General features: G+C 42.4%; 1 protein-coding gene across 1 annotated transcript in view; it reads left to right on the top strand.

Annotated features, from left to right (window-relative positions):
• Positions 1-19,071, top strand: part of SLC35F3 (solute carrier family 35 member F3) — a 115,580-nt gene that overhangs the window by 80,803 nt on the left and 15,706 nt on the right. The gene's annotated exons all lie outside the window — the stretch shown is intronic.

Genomic DNA, 19,071 nt, shown 5'->3' with positions numbered 1-19,071 from the left:
AAAACTCTCTGAAATGCAGTCAGACTAATCTGTGTCTACTGTGATTTGGTACAAAATGCAAAAGACATTTTTAGTCTGTGACTCTTGGCAGCGTGAGAGATTAGACTCCAGCCTCAAAGTCGTTTCCTTAAATTGAAGTCTGTCCTCTATGAAGGGAGGGATGTGGGGGAGGATGATATATAAGGAGTTTCTACCCTGTCAGCCACTTTGGTAATTGTTTAACTCACTTAATTTCATTTAACTATCACCACAGTCCTCTAAGGTTACGATTAAAATGCCCGTTTTCTGATGAGAACATTAAGAGTCCTAAGTTTCCATAAGATGCTTATTATAATGGCCTCACTGGTCACAAGTAGTGAAGCAGGGTTTCATCTTCATTTCTGTGGCTTCAAATATCATTATGTTTTATTTACTAACTCACTTTCAATCCATGAGAGGAGACTTGAAACACTCTGCCTACAAAAGCAGGGGGTGCAGGGAGTGTGGGGGCACAGAAACAGGTTGCCCACCCTTGGTATAGGAGAAGAAAACGTCACCTGTAAGAAGCTAGAACCCCAAACCCATGTTATGTGCAGATATGGAGCCCAAGTTCACCAAACCAAACAGAACCAAACCATAAGCTAAGAACTCAGCAAAAAAAAAAAAAAAAAAAAAGCTGCCCAAGTGTAGGGAATCCCATGGGATCCATGCAGAAGCAAACATGATACTGCCCCATTTATCTCCCAAGTACGGCAAATGTGGTATTTTCACAAAAAAACAACCCCCATGTAAAATGAGTCCAAAGCCAAAACTTATAAATCACAAGGTAAAAAAATAAATAAAAATAAGCAAAATCAACAGCAACAACAAAAACCTACCATGACAGCAAAAGTTAGCAAACCACAATAAAGGACAGAAAACACACCTGAGAAACTACTGAACAAACCAAAAGAAGTTCATTAAAGGTCTATTTAAAGTATCCAAAGAAGGAAGAGGAGAGGGCATGTAGGTGAGGGATGAAAATGAAAGCTATGTAAACATTCTAGAAATGGATGAGTTAAACAGTAAACCAGATATAGCTGAAAGGAGAATTAGTGAATTGGAAGATTTTCTGAGGAAAGCACCCAGACTAAAATACAGACGTAAAGAGATGAACAGTACCAGAGAGAGAGAGAGGGAGGGTGAGAGAGAGAGAGAGAGAGAGAGAGAAAGGCCAATGGAATGTTAAGAAACTAAGAAAATTAAAAGCTACAACATTCATCCAATAGGGGCTTCAGAAACATAAAAGAGGGAGAAGAAATTTTTAAAAGAATAATGGTAAGAAAATATTTCCAGAAATGATGCACGATAGTAATCTTCAGGTTAAAAAGTACAGGAAACCCCCAGATGAGCATAATAATATATCACCGGACTGAGACATTGTAATTATACTCTAGCAAACCTGTTCCCACAAGCACAGGGCAGACTCCATGGTGTAGGAGAGCCTGAATGGGAGTGATGCTCTGTGTCCTGGAGTCAAGGATGAGGACACTCATCAGCACAAGAGACACTGAGAGCCATGCTCAGCTTCTCTTCTTCATCCTGGTGCACCACATAGGTGCCAGCCTCTGACTTTGAGGACTCTTATTAGGTCACTTCTAACCTTAAGGTTAGAAATGAATAAAACCAAATTATTTTAAGGAAGACAGAAAGAAAACTGGAATTTACTAGACGGACATTGTAGAGGCTCAGAGACTTGAGGAACTGGGCACCTGGCCTTAGTCTGGAATGAACTAGAAAAGTAAAGAACCTGAGTTAGTGGAACCAGGAGTTTGAAAGCTTGGGATTCCCGGCTTGGGATGTGTGCCTGTTCCTCACACATATACACAACATTCACTGTGGCCAGAAAGGCAGCACTTGCCATTCAATCCAGATGGCTAACATGTACTCACATCATGGGGGGGATCTTGTTAAAATGCAGACTCTGATCTCGAGGAGGAGGACTGAGGTGGAGCCTGCGCTTCTCCATCCCTTACAAGCTCTCCAGCAGCGCTGATGCTCCTGGTCCCAGGACCACACATGGGGACCTTGGCATGGGCATGGTGGGGGGTGGATTGCATCAGGAGGGTAGCACAGAGCTGGCCAGTGGAGAGATTTTTGTGATTGGAGAAGCCACCATCCTTTGTGTTCACAGCAATCACGAAGCAGAAACAACTCCTCTTGGACCTGGTACTTTCCAAGTACACTTTAAGGCAAAAACCAAAAAGGCAGAGGAATCAGTGGAGAAGACAAGAAGGAGCACCAGGCTTCAAGGCAGGATGAGAGCACCAGAGGAACATGAGGTAGAGAGTGGAGAGTGGCAGAGGGCAATGGTGGTTATCTTGCCTCCAGGGAAACCGTAACTCACAATCTCAGGCTTCGCATACCTGGGCTTGGCTGCAGGTCTGGTGGCTTGAGCTTACCTTTCTTGGGATGAGGTGGGCAGGGATTTGTGAGTTCTCGATTCATCTGTCCCTGTAGACGTGCTCCCAGCACCTGTCTACTGCCTTCTGTGATGAGTTTTGACCCCTGGCAAATTTAGAGCCCTGGAAAACATACAAATGGTGGAGGCTGGTCCCTGCCAAGGGGCTGAGGACAAGAGGGAAGACATCTGCTCCTCCACTGTGGCCCTTCTGCAGACCAGCGGGGTCTTGATTCCGGGCCTGCAGAGAGAACGTGGGCAGGGAAGACTTTGGCTCACTGAATCATCTGTTTCCTGAACTTTGACCGAAAACTGATGGAAGTGGTTGTGAGGCTCACCGGGCATCCTGAGAGGCTGGGAGGGACGTTGGAATCTGACATGAGTATGTGGGCATCCCAGAGGCCCTGCATGAGAGGGGAAGGACCCTGCCACTTTGAAGCAGAGGGCCTGGGGTTCAACTGAGCTGGAGTGAATATGCCCAGGGAAAGGCACGTTGCTGGTTGGGGCAGTGCCTGAGTTCAGAGAATAGGGAGCTGTGCAGGCTTGGAGGGTCCTCCTGCTGCCTCACAAACCAGAGCCCGCTTTCAGCAGGTGCCTGGGTCTCTGCTCCAGGAAGGTACTTCCAGCTCTATATTTTCCACCTACTAGGATGAGAGTTTCTTTTTTTTTTTTTTTAATTTTTTTTTAATGTTTTATTTATTTCTAGGAGAGAGAGAGAGACAGCGTGAGCAGAGGAGGGTCAGAGAGAGAGGGAGTCACAGACTGAAACAGGCTCCAGGCTCTGAGCTGGCAGTCAGCACAGAGCCTGATGCGGGGCTCGAACCCACGAACCGCGAGATCATGACCTAAGTGAAAGTCGGACGCTTAACCGACTAAGCCACCCAGGCGCCCCGAGAGTTTCATATTTATAGATAGTTTGCTGTAATAGGATCATTTGAACTGGGTCCTGCATTTCACAGATGGAAAACCAGACCTAGACACATAGAGCTTATTAATTTTTAGATTTAAGATTCCTAAGGTTCAAGGTGAAGGTAGGTAGATTTCCTTTTAAATCATAATATGCTTATGAAAATCTCTTATTTTCTTATTCCTAGGACTATATTTTTTCACAACGGATTTATGATTATCTGTGCAAATAAGCTTGCTAGGAAAAATAAGGATTCTTCTCTCCTACTTGTTTACTTTTCTTTTAAGAATAGAGCAGAAAATTTTTAAGTTTTCTTCCATGGCTGGGACGCCTGGGTGGCTTAATTGGTTCAGCATCCAGCTCTTGGTTTTGTCTCAGGTCATAGTCTCATGGTTTGTGAGTCTGAGCCCCACATCAGTCTCTTGCTGACAGGGTGGAGACTTCTTGGGATCGTCTGTCCCCCTGTGTCTGCCCCTCCCCTGCTCACGCTCTATCTCTCTCTCTCAAAATAAATAAATAAGCTTTAAAATATATATATATAAGGTTTTTGGTCACCTAGGTGGCTCAGTTAAGCATCCAATTTCGGCTCGGGTCATGATCTTGCAGTTCGTGGGTTCAATCCCCACATCAGGCTCTGTGCTGAAAGCTCAGAGCCTGGAGCCCGCTTCAGATTCTGTGTCTCCCTCTCTCTCTCTGCCCCTCCCTCACTCATGCTCTCTCTCTCTCTCTCTCTCTCAAAAATAAATAAACATCAAAATTTTTTTAAAAAAAGATAAAGTTTTCTTCCCTGGTATCATGTAGGTGAGGAACAATTTTTCCTTCTTCTTGAAAAGTGTCATAAATTATGCTACAGGTTTTTAATCTCCAAAATCTGCATGTGATTATTTTTCATTCTCACTTTACTTTGTCTTTTGTCACACAGTCATTTAAAAAGGGTCTTAATTAGCTTCACATACTGAAAGCTGATTTGATGGTTAATACTGTACTTCACGGAGATGTTCCCACGTAAACAGAATACCTTTATTTTTAAAAGATGAATAAAGTAAAGTTTTTTACAGACTGTCCACAATAGATTGAAATCAATGTGGGCTCCAAAACAAAACAAAAACAAAAGACTCTTAAGTTTTATTATCAGATTTCCAAAAAGGGCACACAAGTAAGAGTCTGCCTCAAGACACCTCTGCCATATGAGATTAGATGGGGTTATTTTACTTTGCACACTTCCACTTCCCTAGAAAACGTAGACTACGTATCACACAACCAGAGCTGGCCACAACTGATGATCGTAGAATCTGGGTGAACAGAAAGGAACCGTAAATTGTAATTACAGAGAGACAGGAAGTAGGAAGGCCCATTAAGAAGCCTCTGGAGTAAACAGGACCCCTGAAAAGCTCATTGGATGCAGGTCTGGGTCTAGTATGGGAGGAAGTCAGAGCAGGAGTTCACTTGAACCTCCAGAGTTTTCTCTACGCTATAGAAATTCCCAAAAGCAAAGACAGCTCTCTCTCAGCCATTTTTTTTTAAATCCTTGAGTCTCAGGGAATCACCAGTGACCTCTTCAAGGGTAGACAATGTGTGTCTTGAGTCAATACCACAGGGCCAACCAATATGTATTTAGACAGTTCCTAAGGTTCAATATAATTTATTTTTAAAAGGAGCTGTTGGTGTGTGCCTTGGAAATCCATCCAATTCTGAAGAAATCTATGCTGTTCATTTGGATCGAGCAGTTCTGGCTATGTGTGTAAGGGAGACACACACACACACACACACACACACACACACACACAAAGAGGGAAAACGACCTTCAAAATCACTGGACACACATCCACACACCAGTCTCCTGGCACCAGCTTCAAAAAGCTTCACAGCTTCAATCCATCAGTTCTTTCCAAAATGGCCCATTATGGAATTGGCCTTAGCTGGGAGCATTTCTGACCTAGAGAGATGACAAAATTTCATTTCAGCTTTTGTGAAATTGTTTTCCTTAGTAACAACACTGATTTTTCAGCCCCTCTTGAGTGTGTGGCATCTTTGTTTGACTCTAGGTTCAAGATAAAGAAAACACAGCCTGTTCATCTGATGCTGAATTACACAAATCTTCACATCTCTTCAGTTTGATGGAAGCTGTTTTGTAGAAGCAGAAATCTGTTGATAAAGCCAAAGGGGTAGCCTTTAGGCAAATTTCCTTGAATCTGTCTTTATAAAGATAAATTTATGCCCATGGTTTTAAATAGCTTTGACACATCTCCTGAAAATAGCAAAGAGCATTGCCCACACATCTGCATAATTAGTTGCAGGGAATATACCCTAAATCCACATGCCCATTTCTGCAAAATCCAAAGAGGCAGGTTCTTTGCACTCAGCACTCTACACACACACACACACACACACACACACACACACACACACACACACACCCCTCTTTGATGGTCACAGAGCCTGAAGTGACAAGGGAGCCATTGCAAAGGGCTCTACTTTGTTTTGTTTTCTCCTTCTGGCCTAGACAGCAGGGTGGGTGGGCAGCTACTCTTTCCATCATAAAGATAGTCTGCTTTGCCTGGCACATCAGCCGCCATTAAGGTTTCATTAAAGGCAGAGATGGGGAAGTGAATCGCAATCCCTTGATTCTAGACTCAGCCTTGCTTTATTAACCAGCTCCATAGTCCTGGGCAGAACTTGTCACCTCTATGCCTGAGCTTGCCTACATCTAAAATAAGCAAGTCTGGAGCACTTGGGTGGCTCACTGGGTTAAGCGTCCAACTTCCCAGCTCAGGCCATGATCTCATGGCTCATGAGTTTGAGCCCCACATCAGAGTCTGACAGCTCAGAGCCTGGAGTCTGCTTCAGATTTTGTGTCTCCGTCTCTTTCTGCACTTTCCCCGCTTGCTCACTCTCTCTCTCCCTCAAAAATTAAATTAAAAAATTTTTTATTTTAATTAATTAATTAATTAATTAATTAAGCAAGTTGGGTTGTTCCCATCCCTGCCAGTGCTGATAGTCTGAAGTTATATAATAGTCACTTGCTGAATTTTCTAGCGGTACTGACATTGGCAAATTATGCCTAAATATCAAGAGCTAAGTTTGTGATTTATTCACTCAAGTGTATTGAGTACACTTTTGAATCAAGCGCTGTCCTAAGTCCTGGCAGGTACAAACGTGACTAAGACACAGGGGTCCTTCTTCCAGGTAGAAACCAGTGGTTTATTAGAAGAAACACTGATGCAAAGAGTTTCATAAAAGTCTGTGGAGGGGCGCTTGGGTGGCTCAGCCAGTTAAGCGTCCAACTTTGGCTCAGGTCATGATCTCATGGTTCATGATTTCAAGCCCTGCGTTGGGCTCTGTGCTGACAATTCAGAGCCTGGAGCCTGCTTCAGATTCTGTGTCTCCCTCTCTCTCTGCCCCTCCCCTACTCATGTTCTGTCTCTCTCTGTCTCTCAAAAAGAAATAAGTGTTACAAAAAAATTTGAAGTCTGTGGAGATATGAGGGCGCTAGGCCCTGAGTATTAGGGGGATGTATTTGCAGGGTACTTCCAGGGAGCTAGAAGTTGAAGAGGAAGCCCTGCAGAAGGAGATATCTGGTAGCTCAATGGAGGAGTAACTCTGAACTTCTGAAGCCCATGGAAGTATGGCCCTCAGAAGAACTGAGTTTGGGGGCGCCTGGGTGGCTCAGTGGGTTAAGCACCTGACTTTGCCTCAGGTCATGATCTCACAGTTTGTGAGTTCGAGCCCCACACCTGGCTCTGTGCTGACAACGCAGAGCCTGCTTGGCATTCTCTCCATCTGTCCCTCCCCCACTTGCTCTCGCTCTCCTTCTCCCTCTCCCTCAAAAATAAACATTTAAAAGAAGAAGAAGAACTGAGTCCAGCCCAGTAGAGAGAAGTGCCTTGATTCCTAACAAGGCAGGAGTCCCTCTCTGTGCTCTCCTCTCCAAACTGGGCTCTGTGACAGGAGCTCTGCCTTCCTGCAGTCAGCTTTAGCAGACAGATTGTAGGACAAGATTTTGCTCGTACTCCTCTGAGAAAGTCCAAGGACAGCAGATGATAGTAAAGTGCATGATAAAGGGACTAAAAGTCAGGCTAAGGGCTTTTTGGAATCCCCATGGCATAATTTAATGATCCCATTATACTGTTCTTGAGTATCTGTGGAGCAGATCTTTGAGACAGCTATGACATCTCATCATACCCTGCATTACTCCCTTGCAAAACTTGGGCTCTAATGATTCCCATTCTGGCTACTGACCTTGGCCAAAATGCCATTGCCTTTCACTATGACAAATGCAGACAGCGCTCTGGTCACTGACCCAGGCCTCAGTCTCAAATATTGGATTTTCCATTGCAAGGATGGGAGCAGTCTGAGACAGAGAGGGCTGCTCACCCAAGGTCTTCAGGAAATTTGATCAGATTTTTGGCATTTCTGCTGGTCATTTCTCCAGACTGATAGAATCCCAGATACCTGAAAGGTGGTATGGGAAAACAAAAGCAGGCATAGCACCGGAGCCCCCAGTTCTTCTCTTGTTGAATAATTTCTAGAAGCTTCTTCTCTACCATGAACTAAATATGCTTCTTTCTACCACTCCAAAGCCCCACACAAATAACCACCAACTGGAAAGAAAGTGAGGCTGGCCAGCAGGTGAATGCAGGCATCTGCTATAACTGTGGGGTTCAACTCTTTGACTCTCATGACACCATTGAATCCCATGTCACCGCACCATCACAAAGTCTGAGTTCCAAATTCTTTCAGAGAGCCAAGGAAAGGTCCACTGGATCCACCATGCCTTCATTCTGTGATGAAAATGCTGTTGGATCATGTGTTGTAAAAATATATTCCTCGTTCAACTCTTGACAGCTTAGCAAAACTCAAAACAGGTCATTGCTAAAGTGGAAGTGGCAAAAAAGAAGTAAAAACCCAAAAGCTGTTATTTTCCGGGGGCCTGTTGAACCAGTGCTTGGTGATATGTCCTTCTGCTTCTTGGGGGGATGTGCTTCATTAAGCAGAAGGTTGTCTCTTTCCTGAGCCACAGGTTCTATTTCAGCACTAAATTAACAATTCTCATAAGGCCATATAAATATGCTATGCTGCTGGCCATTCTGCCATCTATTTTTAGTAAAATCCTGAAGTAGGTGCTGAAGGCTCAGGAACTACCCCTTGAATGAAAAATGAACAGCCAAGTACACCCTAGGGGTCTGAAACCTAATTCTTTCCATGGCACCTGTTTTCTTTATAATACAGTGAATTATACAGGTGTGCCCTACTCATGTGAGTTGGTGGTGAATTTTATAAACAACACTTGAGTCATCTATAACCTCCTCAACATTCTATTTTGAATACAGTTATTCTTCAGGAAAATTTTGAAAATGTGTAGAAAACTTTAAGCATGAAGATGTTTGTCACCTTTTTTGTTAAAAACAAATTGGAGTAACAGTAGAGGAAGAGTGAGACTAGCCCCAGTTCTAGGCAGGATATCGCCAGAATATCCATGCAGGTATCAATCAGAAGGTCACCACCCTAAAATGAATCCAGTGAGTAGAAAGCCATGTGACCTGCAGGGAACATTCGTATGAGATGTTGTCAGTTAAAAAAGATATGGCCTTGGTGTGTGCATAATGATTACATGCGAGTAGACACATCTGTCGGGAGGAACCTGAAGGAAATATGTCAAAATCACAATTGGGTTGAAGTGATTTCACCATGAGTAAGACTTCTTTTCTCCTTTCAGATTTTTCTTTTATGTTGTTTTATGTTTTTAAAAATTGCTTTAAGAAAGCAAATAAAATGTTCTACAAAGTTAATATTTTTAAAAGCCCATTGTAGAGAAAAGGAATCCAGTTGGATTTTCTTGAAATTAAAGGACAGCCTCCTCTTGGCCCTGAACTTAGTTTTTCTTTTATTTGAGTATTTGCCTTTATCTCTCCTTCATCTTTACCAAGTAGAATAAGCACACGCCATAGGGCACAGGCCATCCCCCTACGCCTAAATCCATTCATCATGATTCTTTTTTTTTTATGAATATAAGTTATTGTCAAATTGGCTTACATACAACACCCAGTGCTCATCCCAACAAGTGCCCTCCTCAATGCCCATCGCCCATTTCCTCCCTCCCCCACCCCCCATCCACCCTCAATTTGTTCTCTGTATTTAAGAGTCATCATGATTCTTTAATTAGGGCCCATCAAAGATGAAGGAATTATTTTATATCTTTAATCACACAGCAGATAAGCTTATCAGTTTGCTGTATAATTAAATTATATATAAGTATCTATGTGGCAAAAAAAAAAAAAAAGTAGTCACTTCTGTTTGACTCTGAATAGGCTCTTCCCAGAAGGCACAAACCTGTCATGGTGGTTGACTTTGAGGAGAACTGGGGATTGGGGGGTTAGGAGTGAGAGACAGTTAAGTTTTAGGATCCTTCTGTAATCCAAGTTGGGTTTTTTACCATATGGACAAAGTTTAAGAATGGTAACAGAAGCAAATCAATCATTAGGATTAGATTACTGATCTACCTTAACTCTGACCTCAACTCCCATGACTAGGCTACTTATTGGTTTATCCAGTCCCCAGGTTGAGATCAGTGTTTTAAATTTTTTTTTTAATGTTTTATTTATTTCTAGGAGAGAGAGAGAGAGACAGCGTGAGCAGGGGAGGGTCAGAGAGAGAGGGAGTCACAGACTGAAACAGGCTCCAGGCTCTGAGCTGGCAGTCAGCACAGAGCCCGACGCGGGGCTCGAACCCACGAACCGTGAGATCATGACCTAAGCGAAAGTCGGACGCTTAACCAACTAAGCCACCCAGGCGCCCCGAGATCAGTGTTTTAACACAGTTTATCTTCTCTCCTTTTCTGACTTTCTTACGAGGGTCCAGCCTTTGTCTGTAAGAGACTCTTCTGTTTTGAGGGGTTGGCTATCCTTGCTGCAAACCTAATTAGCTCTTTTTTTTCCTTCTCAAATCCTTTTCTTTTTTATATTGATGAAGGAGCTTTTTCCCTTCCTGAACTTCATTTTGGCTAAAAGAAGTAACTTCCAGGCAGAAAGTCCTACTGTAGAGAACAAGATACATCTTTGATTTACGGCACTCCTAACCTCCCTTGAGAGTGCTCTACTCCCACAAAATGGCAGCACACCCAAGCTCTGGAAGCAGGAGCTTGCTCAGGGCTTCACTCTCATTGCTTTCCTGTCTCCTGTGTGACAGTTTCAAAGCTATGGCTGACATCACCTTGGAGTGCATTCATGGGCAGATGCTTGCACACCTGTTTTTGGATTAATCTTTTTGTTGAAAGTGAATGTTGGCAATGGACTAGAACGCGAGATCCTGTCCATGTTTTCTTAGGGATACACTGACCCGGTGGTTTGTATTTTTGAATGAATGACCATGGCTTAGCTCAGGAACTGCACTTAGAGTATTTGCAGGGTGAGGTAACTTTATGGAATTCCAGATGAAATCATTTTTTTTTATTCTCTAAAATCTTGGTCAACCTGATCTGTAAATAGGCCATGAGCAGTAAGCTCATGTCACAAAGTCACAAAGTGAATAGGTGTCAAATTTCTTCTCTGTTCTTAGAAGCTTGCCCAACCCACTTGGCTTTTTCTGTGTTGCCTCTGTTCTTGAAAGTAGGTGGTCTTTCATTCATCTGCTGAGGTCAAACTATACAGTAGGTCCTCTTCCAGTGTAACAGGAAAGCTGGCCTCTGCCCATAGGGCTGTGTGTCCATCCCCTCTACCATGTGCCAAGGGATTCTGGCATTTCCCAAAATCTCCTTGGGAGGCTATGGTAGAAAAGCAGTTCTGTTCCAAGACAAATTTCCTTCCCCTGTGGTTCCCAGAGATCATCTCAGCCTGTTGCTGAGTAATACTTTGGGAATTTATCCTGCATCTTTATGTCCCCACGACCCCCTGCCCATCCCCAACTGCTGCTCTGTTGATTTACTATTTTGATTTTTCAGAACCGATTTTCATTTCTTCCTTATCACAGTTTTTTTTTTAATTCTTTGATTAGTTTCCATCTTCTAATTCTTCCATTTCCTTATTCTCTTTCATGGCATCTGAGCCAAAACTAACACACTGAACTGTCTTTTGCATATCAAATATATTTAAGGGATGCCTGGTGGCTCAGTCAGTTAAGCGCCCAGCTCTTGATTTTGGCCCAGGTCACAATCTTGTGGTTTGCGAGTTCAAGTCCCACATCAACTAACAGTGTGGAGCATGCTTAGGATTCTTTCTCTCCCTCTCTCTCTGCCCCTCCCCCAGTCTCTCTTTCTCTCTGAAAATAAAAAAACAAATTTATTTAAATGACCATATATATGGCTTAAGATTTACCAAAGGAAGGAGAAAAAAATGCATAACTGGGATTATGGCTCTAATTTTCTATGCTAATATTCCCATCATTATTTTTATTTTCAACAAATTTGGTTTGTGTTATGACCCAAGGGAAGCCCCAGTTAGTCATTTCGTTTAGTTATATATGCATATATATAAAATATATGTGCGTGTGTGTGTGTGCGTGTGTGTGTGTGTGTGTGTATGTGTGTGTGTGTGTGTACTTACTTTGAGAGAGAGAATAAGAGAGAGGGAAACTCCCAAGCAGGCTCCACACTGTCAGTGCCGAGTCTTATCTTTAATAATCTATAGTCACTTGGCTTAAAGGTGGCATTAGCTATGTCACATTTAAGCCATGGCCGTTTCTATAAAATTTTCCTTCAGGAAATTGTCTTTTTTTCCCCGCCTTCATTTTAAATATTTTAATACAGTGAGCAAGACAAACACACATACATCAAGAAAGTAGCACACACACAGAGCTTAACACCATTTTCCCATTTCTTTACATTAATTCTCTGAGAATACCATCGTTCCTGGCATAGCCAGAGCTAGGATGACACTTAAAACTTTCCATTTAAGGGGCGCCTGGGTGGCTTAGTCGGTTAAGCGTCCGACTTTCGCTTAGGTCATGATCTCGCGGTTCGTGGGTTCGAGCCCCGCGTCGGGCCCTGTGCTGACTGCCAGCTCAGAGCCTGGAGCCTGTTTCAGTCTGTGACTCCCTCTCTCTCTGACCCTCCCTTGCTCACGCTGTCTCTCTCTCTCCTAGAAATAAATAAAACATTAAAAAAAATTAAAAAAAAAAACTTTCCATTTAAAATTTTTCCCCTTTTGACACTAATTTTTTGGATATGAATTACATTAGAGGATTGGGAGTATACATACATTTGAGATTGTTCCTCTTCAGGGTATATATACAAAAGAATTGAAATCAGGATCTCAAAGAGGTATCTGTACATTCATATTCTTGACAGCATTATTCACAATAGTCAAGAGGTGACAGCAACCCAAGCATTCATCAATGAATAAATGGGTAAACAAAATGTTGGCATACCCATACAATGGTATATTATTCAGCCTTAAAAAGGAAGGAAATTCTTCCGCATGACACAGCATAGGTGAATCTTGAGGACATTATACTAAGTTAAATTAGGCCAGTCACGAAAGTACAAATACCATATTATCACACTTATATGAGGTCCTAGGGTAGTCAAATTCACAGAGGCAGAAGGTAGAATACTGTTTGCCAGCGGCTATGGGGAGGGGAGAATGGGGAGTTGTTAATGAGTGCAGAGATTCAGTTTTGCAAGATGAAAAGAGTTCTGGAGATTTATTATACAATATGAGCATACTTAACACTATTGAACTACATTAAAAATGGTTAAAATCGTAAATGTTATGTGACTTTTACCACAATTAACATTTTTTAAAGAAGGAAAACAACTTTTGAATCCAAACTTAGCTGCACATGAGAATCGTTTGGAAGTTTTAAAAAAATACAGTCACATTTTAATGCAAATTTGCAATAACAAAATATAAGCATGACTAATTTTCATTTATGCATAAAATTTCAAATAATGTGATTCCCTTGAGAGTTTAAAAGTTAAATAAGAATCACAATATCAATTCTGGGAAGCCAAGGGAACTATAAATGCCAGGTGGCAGTGTTAGCATTCACTGGCAAACAGAAATACAGTATGGGAAAACAAATTAAGACTTGTAAATTTTGAACTATGGAATATTGTCAAGACTGTACCCCTTCTGTAAACTGCACCATTCTCTATAGGATTTTAGGTCTTTTTTAAAAAATGTTTATTATGAGAGAGAGAGTAAGCACATGAGCAGAGGAGGGGCAGAGAGAAGGGGAGAGAGAGAATCCCAAGTAGGGTCCATGCCTTCAGCACAGAGCCCAACAATGACATGGGGCTTGATCTCACAAACCATGAGACCATGACCCAATCTGAAATTTAGAGCTGAATGTTCAACTGACTAAGCCACCCAGGTGCCCCCAGGCAATCTGTATTTTTAAAGAATCCCTTGGATTTCTAAGACTAGTGATATATATGGAGAGGGAGAGAGAGAGAGAGAGATTTTGTCTTAGGCTATGAGGATAAAAGATGAAGCAAAAATACAATGACCACAAGGAGTTTATGTTTTAGTGAAGAAGACAATTAAATAAGCAGTTACAGTAAAGTACAGTTACAATAGAAGGTACTATATGCCTGATGAGTTTATGGCATTTGGGGAGCACATCAGGCACACTTCACTGAAGGGGGTATATGAACTGGTACCCAATGGATGGAAAGAAGCCAACCAAAGAAAGAGGGGAAAAGTAAGAATGTTTCAGTAAAAGGAAACAGAGAATGGATTGAGACCTAGAGCAGAGAAAGAAAAGTCATGAATTCACAGAACTTAAATGAGTTCAAGGCAAGTGAAGTTCAGAGTATGAGTGGGGGAGTAGTGATTGGTAAATTAATGGATGGGGTAAGGCCAGGTCAGGAAGAATTTGGCAAGCCTCATGGGGAAGCCTGGCCATTATCCTAAGGGAAAGTGAATTGAGAGGAGGACCTCTCTAGCTGTAGCATGGAATGGATTGGAGAATAGACAACAGTGGAGAGAGAAGCTCAATTAGATTTGGCAGCAGTGGTCCAAGTGAAAGCGGAAGACGCATGGGCCAGGGTAGTAGCCATGGGAATAAGATATTTAGGAGAAATAATCTGTAGGTCTTGGTGAATGAATTAGGTGTGAAGAAGGGGGAGATTTTTTAAGAATGATTCCCAAGTATGTAGCCTGGGTAGAAACATGAATTATGGTACCGTGTCATGATTGAAGGCTGAGGGGGAAGATAGCACATCCATTTGGGAAGGCCAAATTTGACTTGCCTGGGATGTCCAGGATGCAGATGATATCCGGTAGAAGTGTCTTGACTAAAGAATCACCAGCTGGGCTTTGAAACCAAATAAGTAGATGAGGTTGCTCAGTGACTGTCTTCAGGATAAAAAGAGGAAGGGGTCCAAGAGAAATCTAGGAAAATACCAAAGAAGTCCTTCAGAGGAAGCTTTGGAAGTAGGTGGAGAGGTTAGAGGACACCCAAGAGGAATGTGCAGAGTTGGAAGTCAAGAAAGGTGTTTCAAGGAGGAATCGTCAATGTCAGAGGCTTCTAAGAGAAAGAGGAGCGTCAGAAGGTACCTGTTGGGTTTAGCAATGCAGAGCTCATTAGTAATCAGTCCATGGGTTTGGGTGAGTGGTGGGAGTTGATACTGGGTTAGTAAACTAGAGAGTGAGAGGCGGGCATGGGGGACGTGAGTGCAGACCACCATTCTGAAAAAGCTTGGCTCTGAAAGAGGATGAGGGAAGACAGGGGGCCGATGGGACACTTGCTTTTGCTTTGGGGGGTGTATTTTAAGGTTGGTAAGGCTTAGACCTATCTAAATAGTGATAGAAAGAAAGGATCCAAAAGAAAGGGGGACCATTGAGAGCGTTCACTGGGGAATGAGCACAGGCTGTAGGTCTGGTTCCACTACTGTCTGAACTTGAGCATATCACTGAATCTGTCTGGGCTACAGCATCTTTTTTTTTTTTTTTTAATTTATTTCTAGGAGAGAGAGAGAGACAGTGTGAGCAGGGGAGGGTCAGAGAGAGAGGAAGATACAGACTCCGAAATAGGCTCCAGGCTCTGAGCTGGCAGTCAGAACAGAGCCCGACGCGGGGCTTGAACCCACGAACCGCGAGATCATGACCCAAGCGAAAGTCGGACGCTTAACCGACTAAGCCACCCAGGCGCCCCTGGGCTACAGCATCTTTATCGGTACCTTGCAAGGTGTCTCTGTAATTATGGTCTTCAAACTACACTCTTCAGAACTGTCTGAGAGCACTCATATTTCATCGTCAGCCCCAGCGACCTTGACCTCTCTTACGTGTTTTTAAACAATTTTTTATTCTTTAGTTTTGGCAATTTAATACATGTATTTTGGAAAAGTAAAATAGTAGTAAAAGAATTATGAATAAAAATAGCAGCCCCTGTCCATACCTCCTCACTCTCAGCCACTCCCGATTCTTAAGGTATTTATGCCAATTTCTGTAAAATTCTTATCTCCATGTTTCTTCAATGTAGACATCTACTGATTTCTGTCCCATTCTATACCCGCTTTCCCTGATTCCTTTCCCTCACATAATGTTTGTTTAATAGTGTTTTCATTATTATAACCATGCAAATATTGCTCAGCGACTCTGTCCCCTTTTGTGAACAACCTGTCATTTATCTGGCCAGTAAAATTTGCCTCTTTTGTCTCATTTTCCCCGATTTCCATTAACGATTGATATTTTTTTCCCTAAATGTTCTGCCATCTCAATAACCTGCCAATAGAGTCTCTGTGTTGGTGTGATCACAAGACTTCCTTAGAGACTCCATTCCCAGAGCCCCATGTGAGGTGCCGTGGAGCCCTCTCCTGGGACTAGCTTTCACTCTTGCCTGTGTTGGACCCATGCCTCTTGCTGCCATATCTTCTTCTTTCTTGGTTTACACCCCTGTGTTGGTGCAGCCTATCCTCTAACGGTAAGGGAGACCATGTTTTTGAATATTGCATAACTGAAAATATCTTTATCTTCCTGTCCCATTTAATTGATGTTTGGCTCGTTATAGAATTCCGGCTTGCCAAAAAAAATGGCCCTTGAAAAATGCTGAAATCATCATTGTATAGCTTCCATTGTGGTTGTGGAGATGTCAGATGCTATTACAATTTGCCACCCCTTGGACCTTTTTGTTTTTCTTTCTCTTAGGATCCTGTTACATTTTATTTTTATCCCTTCATGTCACAAATATGTGCCTTGCTTTGGTTCTTTCTTCAGCCATTTTGCTTGGTACTTGGTAGGCCCTTTGGTTACGAAGATTCATATCCTACATTTCTAAAAAGGATTTCTTGAATTATTTCTTTTGTAATTTTCTCCACTTCATTTTTTCCATTTTCTCTTTCTGTAGTTTCTTTCAGTTTAATATTGGACCCTATGACCTGACCTTCTAATGTTACCTTTCTCCTCTCTCTCTCTCTCTCTGTGTCTTCCCCCCCCCACTCCCCTCTCTCATGAGAGATCTTGGCTTTATATTCCAACTCTTCTATTTAATCTTTTTAATTTAACCGTCTTTTATTTAATTTCCAATATTATCTCCTTTTTATAGCCATTTGTTTTTGTTTCATTGATACAATTTCTTCTCTCTCCAAGGACATTCTCTCTCCCCCATCCCTTACTATAAATCCTACCTATCCTTGAGTGTTCAGGTCAAAATCCGTATCTTGTGTGAGGCCTTGTCCAATCAGTTTAAATCTCTCCCTTAAACATGAATTCTGTGGCATTGTTATAATTAGACACCATCTAATATGTAATTATATTTAAATGTGCATTGCTTTCTGTTGAGGAAATCAGTTCTGTTGAGGAAACCAAGGAAGGACTGTTTACTTGTTCTAGAGCAGCCAGAGTGCCTTGTCTAGAATTGTGAATACAACAAGTGATAAATAAGTGCTTATTGATTTGAAAAAAATGGCCATCCTAATTCCACTGAGCCAGGCTATCCTAGTTGGGTTATTCATGAGCAATATTTTAGTGACTTTTATTGACTTTTCCCTGAAATTCTCAACTTAGATTTCATAGGGAAAACACAACTTTCTTTTCTCACTATATTTCATTGGTTTAGGAAATATCTAATAAATTATGCAGTTGAAATAACCAAGAACAATTGGCACAAACAGGATTGGAAACAAACAATATCTAAATCTCGGCCAACACATGACTCAGTTGGTAGGAAGCAGAGGGCTTGGGCATGCTGGAGAATAACCTGCCAGCCTTGAGCACTTGGTCTGCCAAAGGAAGAAGGGCATTCAACTGTCATATCATTTAAGCAAAAACAAGTCAAGAGAGTATCTACCGTACTCTATTCTTTGTGTACCAAGAAGAGGTATCTGGAAGAAATGAATTTGTGCTCATCATCTCCCTTGGGTCCATTGCAATCAAGGATACACATGGGCAATCAACCTGACATAGATTAGCATACAGCCTTTGGTCTTAAAACAGCACAAGGTTCACTGGCTCAGGGCCAATCATCTTGGTCTCCTTAGATCCCAGATCTACCCATCTGAACTGTACTGTCCCAGCCACAAGTCCACAAAGGGCCAAACGAACTCTACTGGGCCCAGAAATCTTGTTTTTTCCATCTCCAGGATGGATCCCCCTTCCCCACCACTTCTACAACCATCACACTTTGGAAGAATTACTCACAGATTCTCAGAGAAGACATAAGATGTCCAACTAACGTTGGATGGACCCTACCACAGCATGAATCATTTTTTATAATAGTGAGTCAGGGAAACTTGGAAATCCTACCTTTATAGTGCTCCCTTAAGAAGGGTAACCTCTAAGTAGAGTTAAAATTTGTACTTCCTGAGGCTCCTGGGTGGCTGAGTTGGTTAAGCATCCAGCTTCAGCTCAGGTCAAGATCTTGAGGTCCATGGGTTCGAGCCCTGCGTTGGGCTCTGTGCTGATGGCTCAGAGCCTGGAGCCTACTTCGGATTCTATGTCTCCCTCTCTCTTTCTGCCCCTCCCCCACTCACATGTCTCTGTCTCTCTCTGTCTCTCTCTCTCAAAAATAAACAAACATTACCAAATTTTTAATTTGTATTTCCTATTGATCATGCTGAAAGTACTGACACCACTTTGTGGCTGCTGTCAGACACAAACATGAAGGAAGCCATCCTTGGTCATCGCCCCTGAAGAAAAGAAGACTGTTCCATAAACAGAGACTCAAGAAAACCCCATAGAGAAATTCCACTGTAATATTGTATGAAAATCATGCAGCAGCAGAAACATCAACCTATCAGATGAGAGTTTCGTCTATATAAAGCCAAATTGGGATCATTTCAGTTGAACCGGTCTCATGGTAACATCAGAGATTCAGATGTTTCCTCTGGTGCTGGTTTAGAAGCAACAGAGGGCTGAGTTCAGCGAAAGAACATGAGTTTCGCTGTTTCTTCTGTGGCAATCCCACAGTCGAGTAATGAGCAAAGGTGGATTGCATTTTGGATTAATTATAAGAACAAATTAAATTAAAAATCACACCAAATCCCCTTTGACTCTTGCTCTTAATTTTCCTCCTCTTCTGCTGCATTTTAATTTTAAGTGGCATAGACTACAGCTATCGCCCCCCACGCTAGTTATTTCTTTTCTCTCACTCCCGTCCTCCCTCGCTCGTGCATCAGCTGCACTGGGCCCAATCTGTGAGCCTGGGCACTGACAGCCATGGGAGCCAGGCTCCTTGTTCATCCATCCCTTTGTCTGGCTGTCAGGGCAGCAGAGCAATGACCTTGGCTCCCAGGGAAGTCCTGGCAACAGCAGGCTCTCTGAAGACCACGTCCCTCTCAGGGCTTGGTCCTCTCTGTCTACCCCACGGC

This window comes from Hyaena hyaena, unplaced genomic scaffold, assembly GCF_003009895.1.
Source record: "Hyaena hyaena isolate Hyena2069 unplaced genomic scaffold, ASM300989v1 scaffold_319, whole genome shotgun sequence".
In the NCBI taxonomy this organism is placed as follows: domain Eukaryota; kingdom Metazoa; phylum Chordata; class Mammalia; order Carnivora; family Hyaenidae; genus Hyaena; species Hyaena hyaena.
The sequence above is the reverse complement of the archived record's forward strand: the minus strand, read 5'-3'. Positions and strand labels throughout refer to the sequence as shown.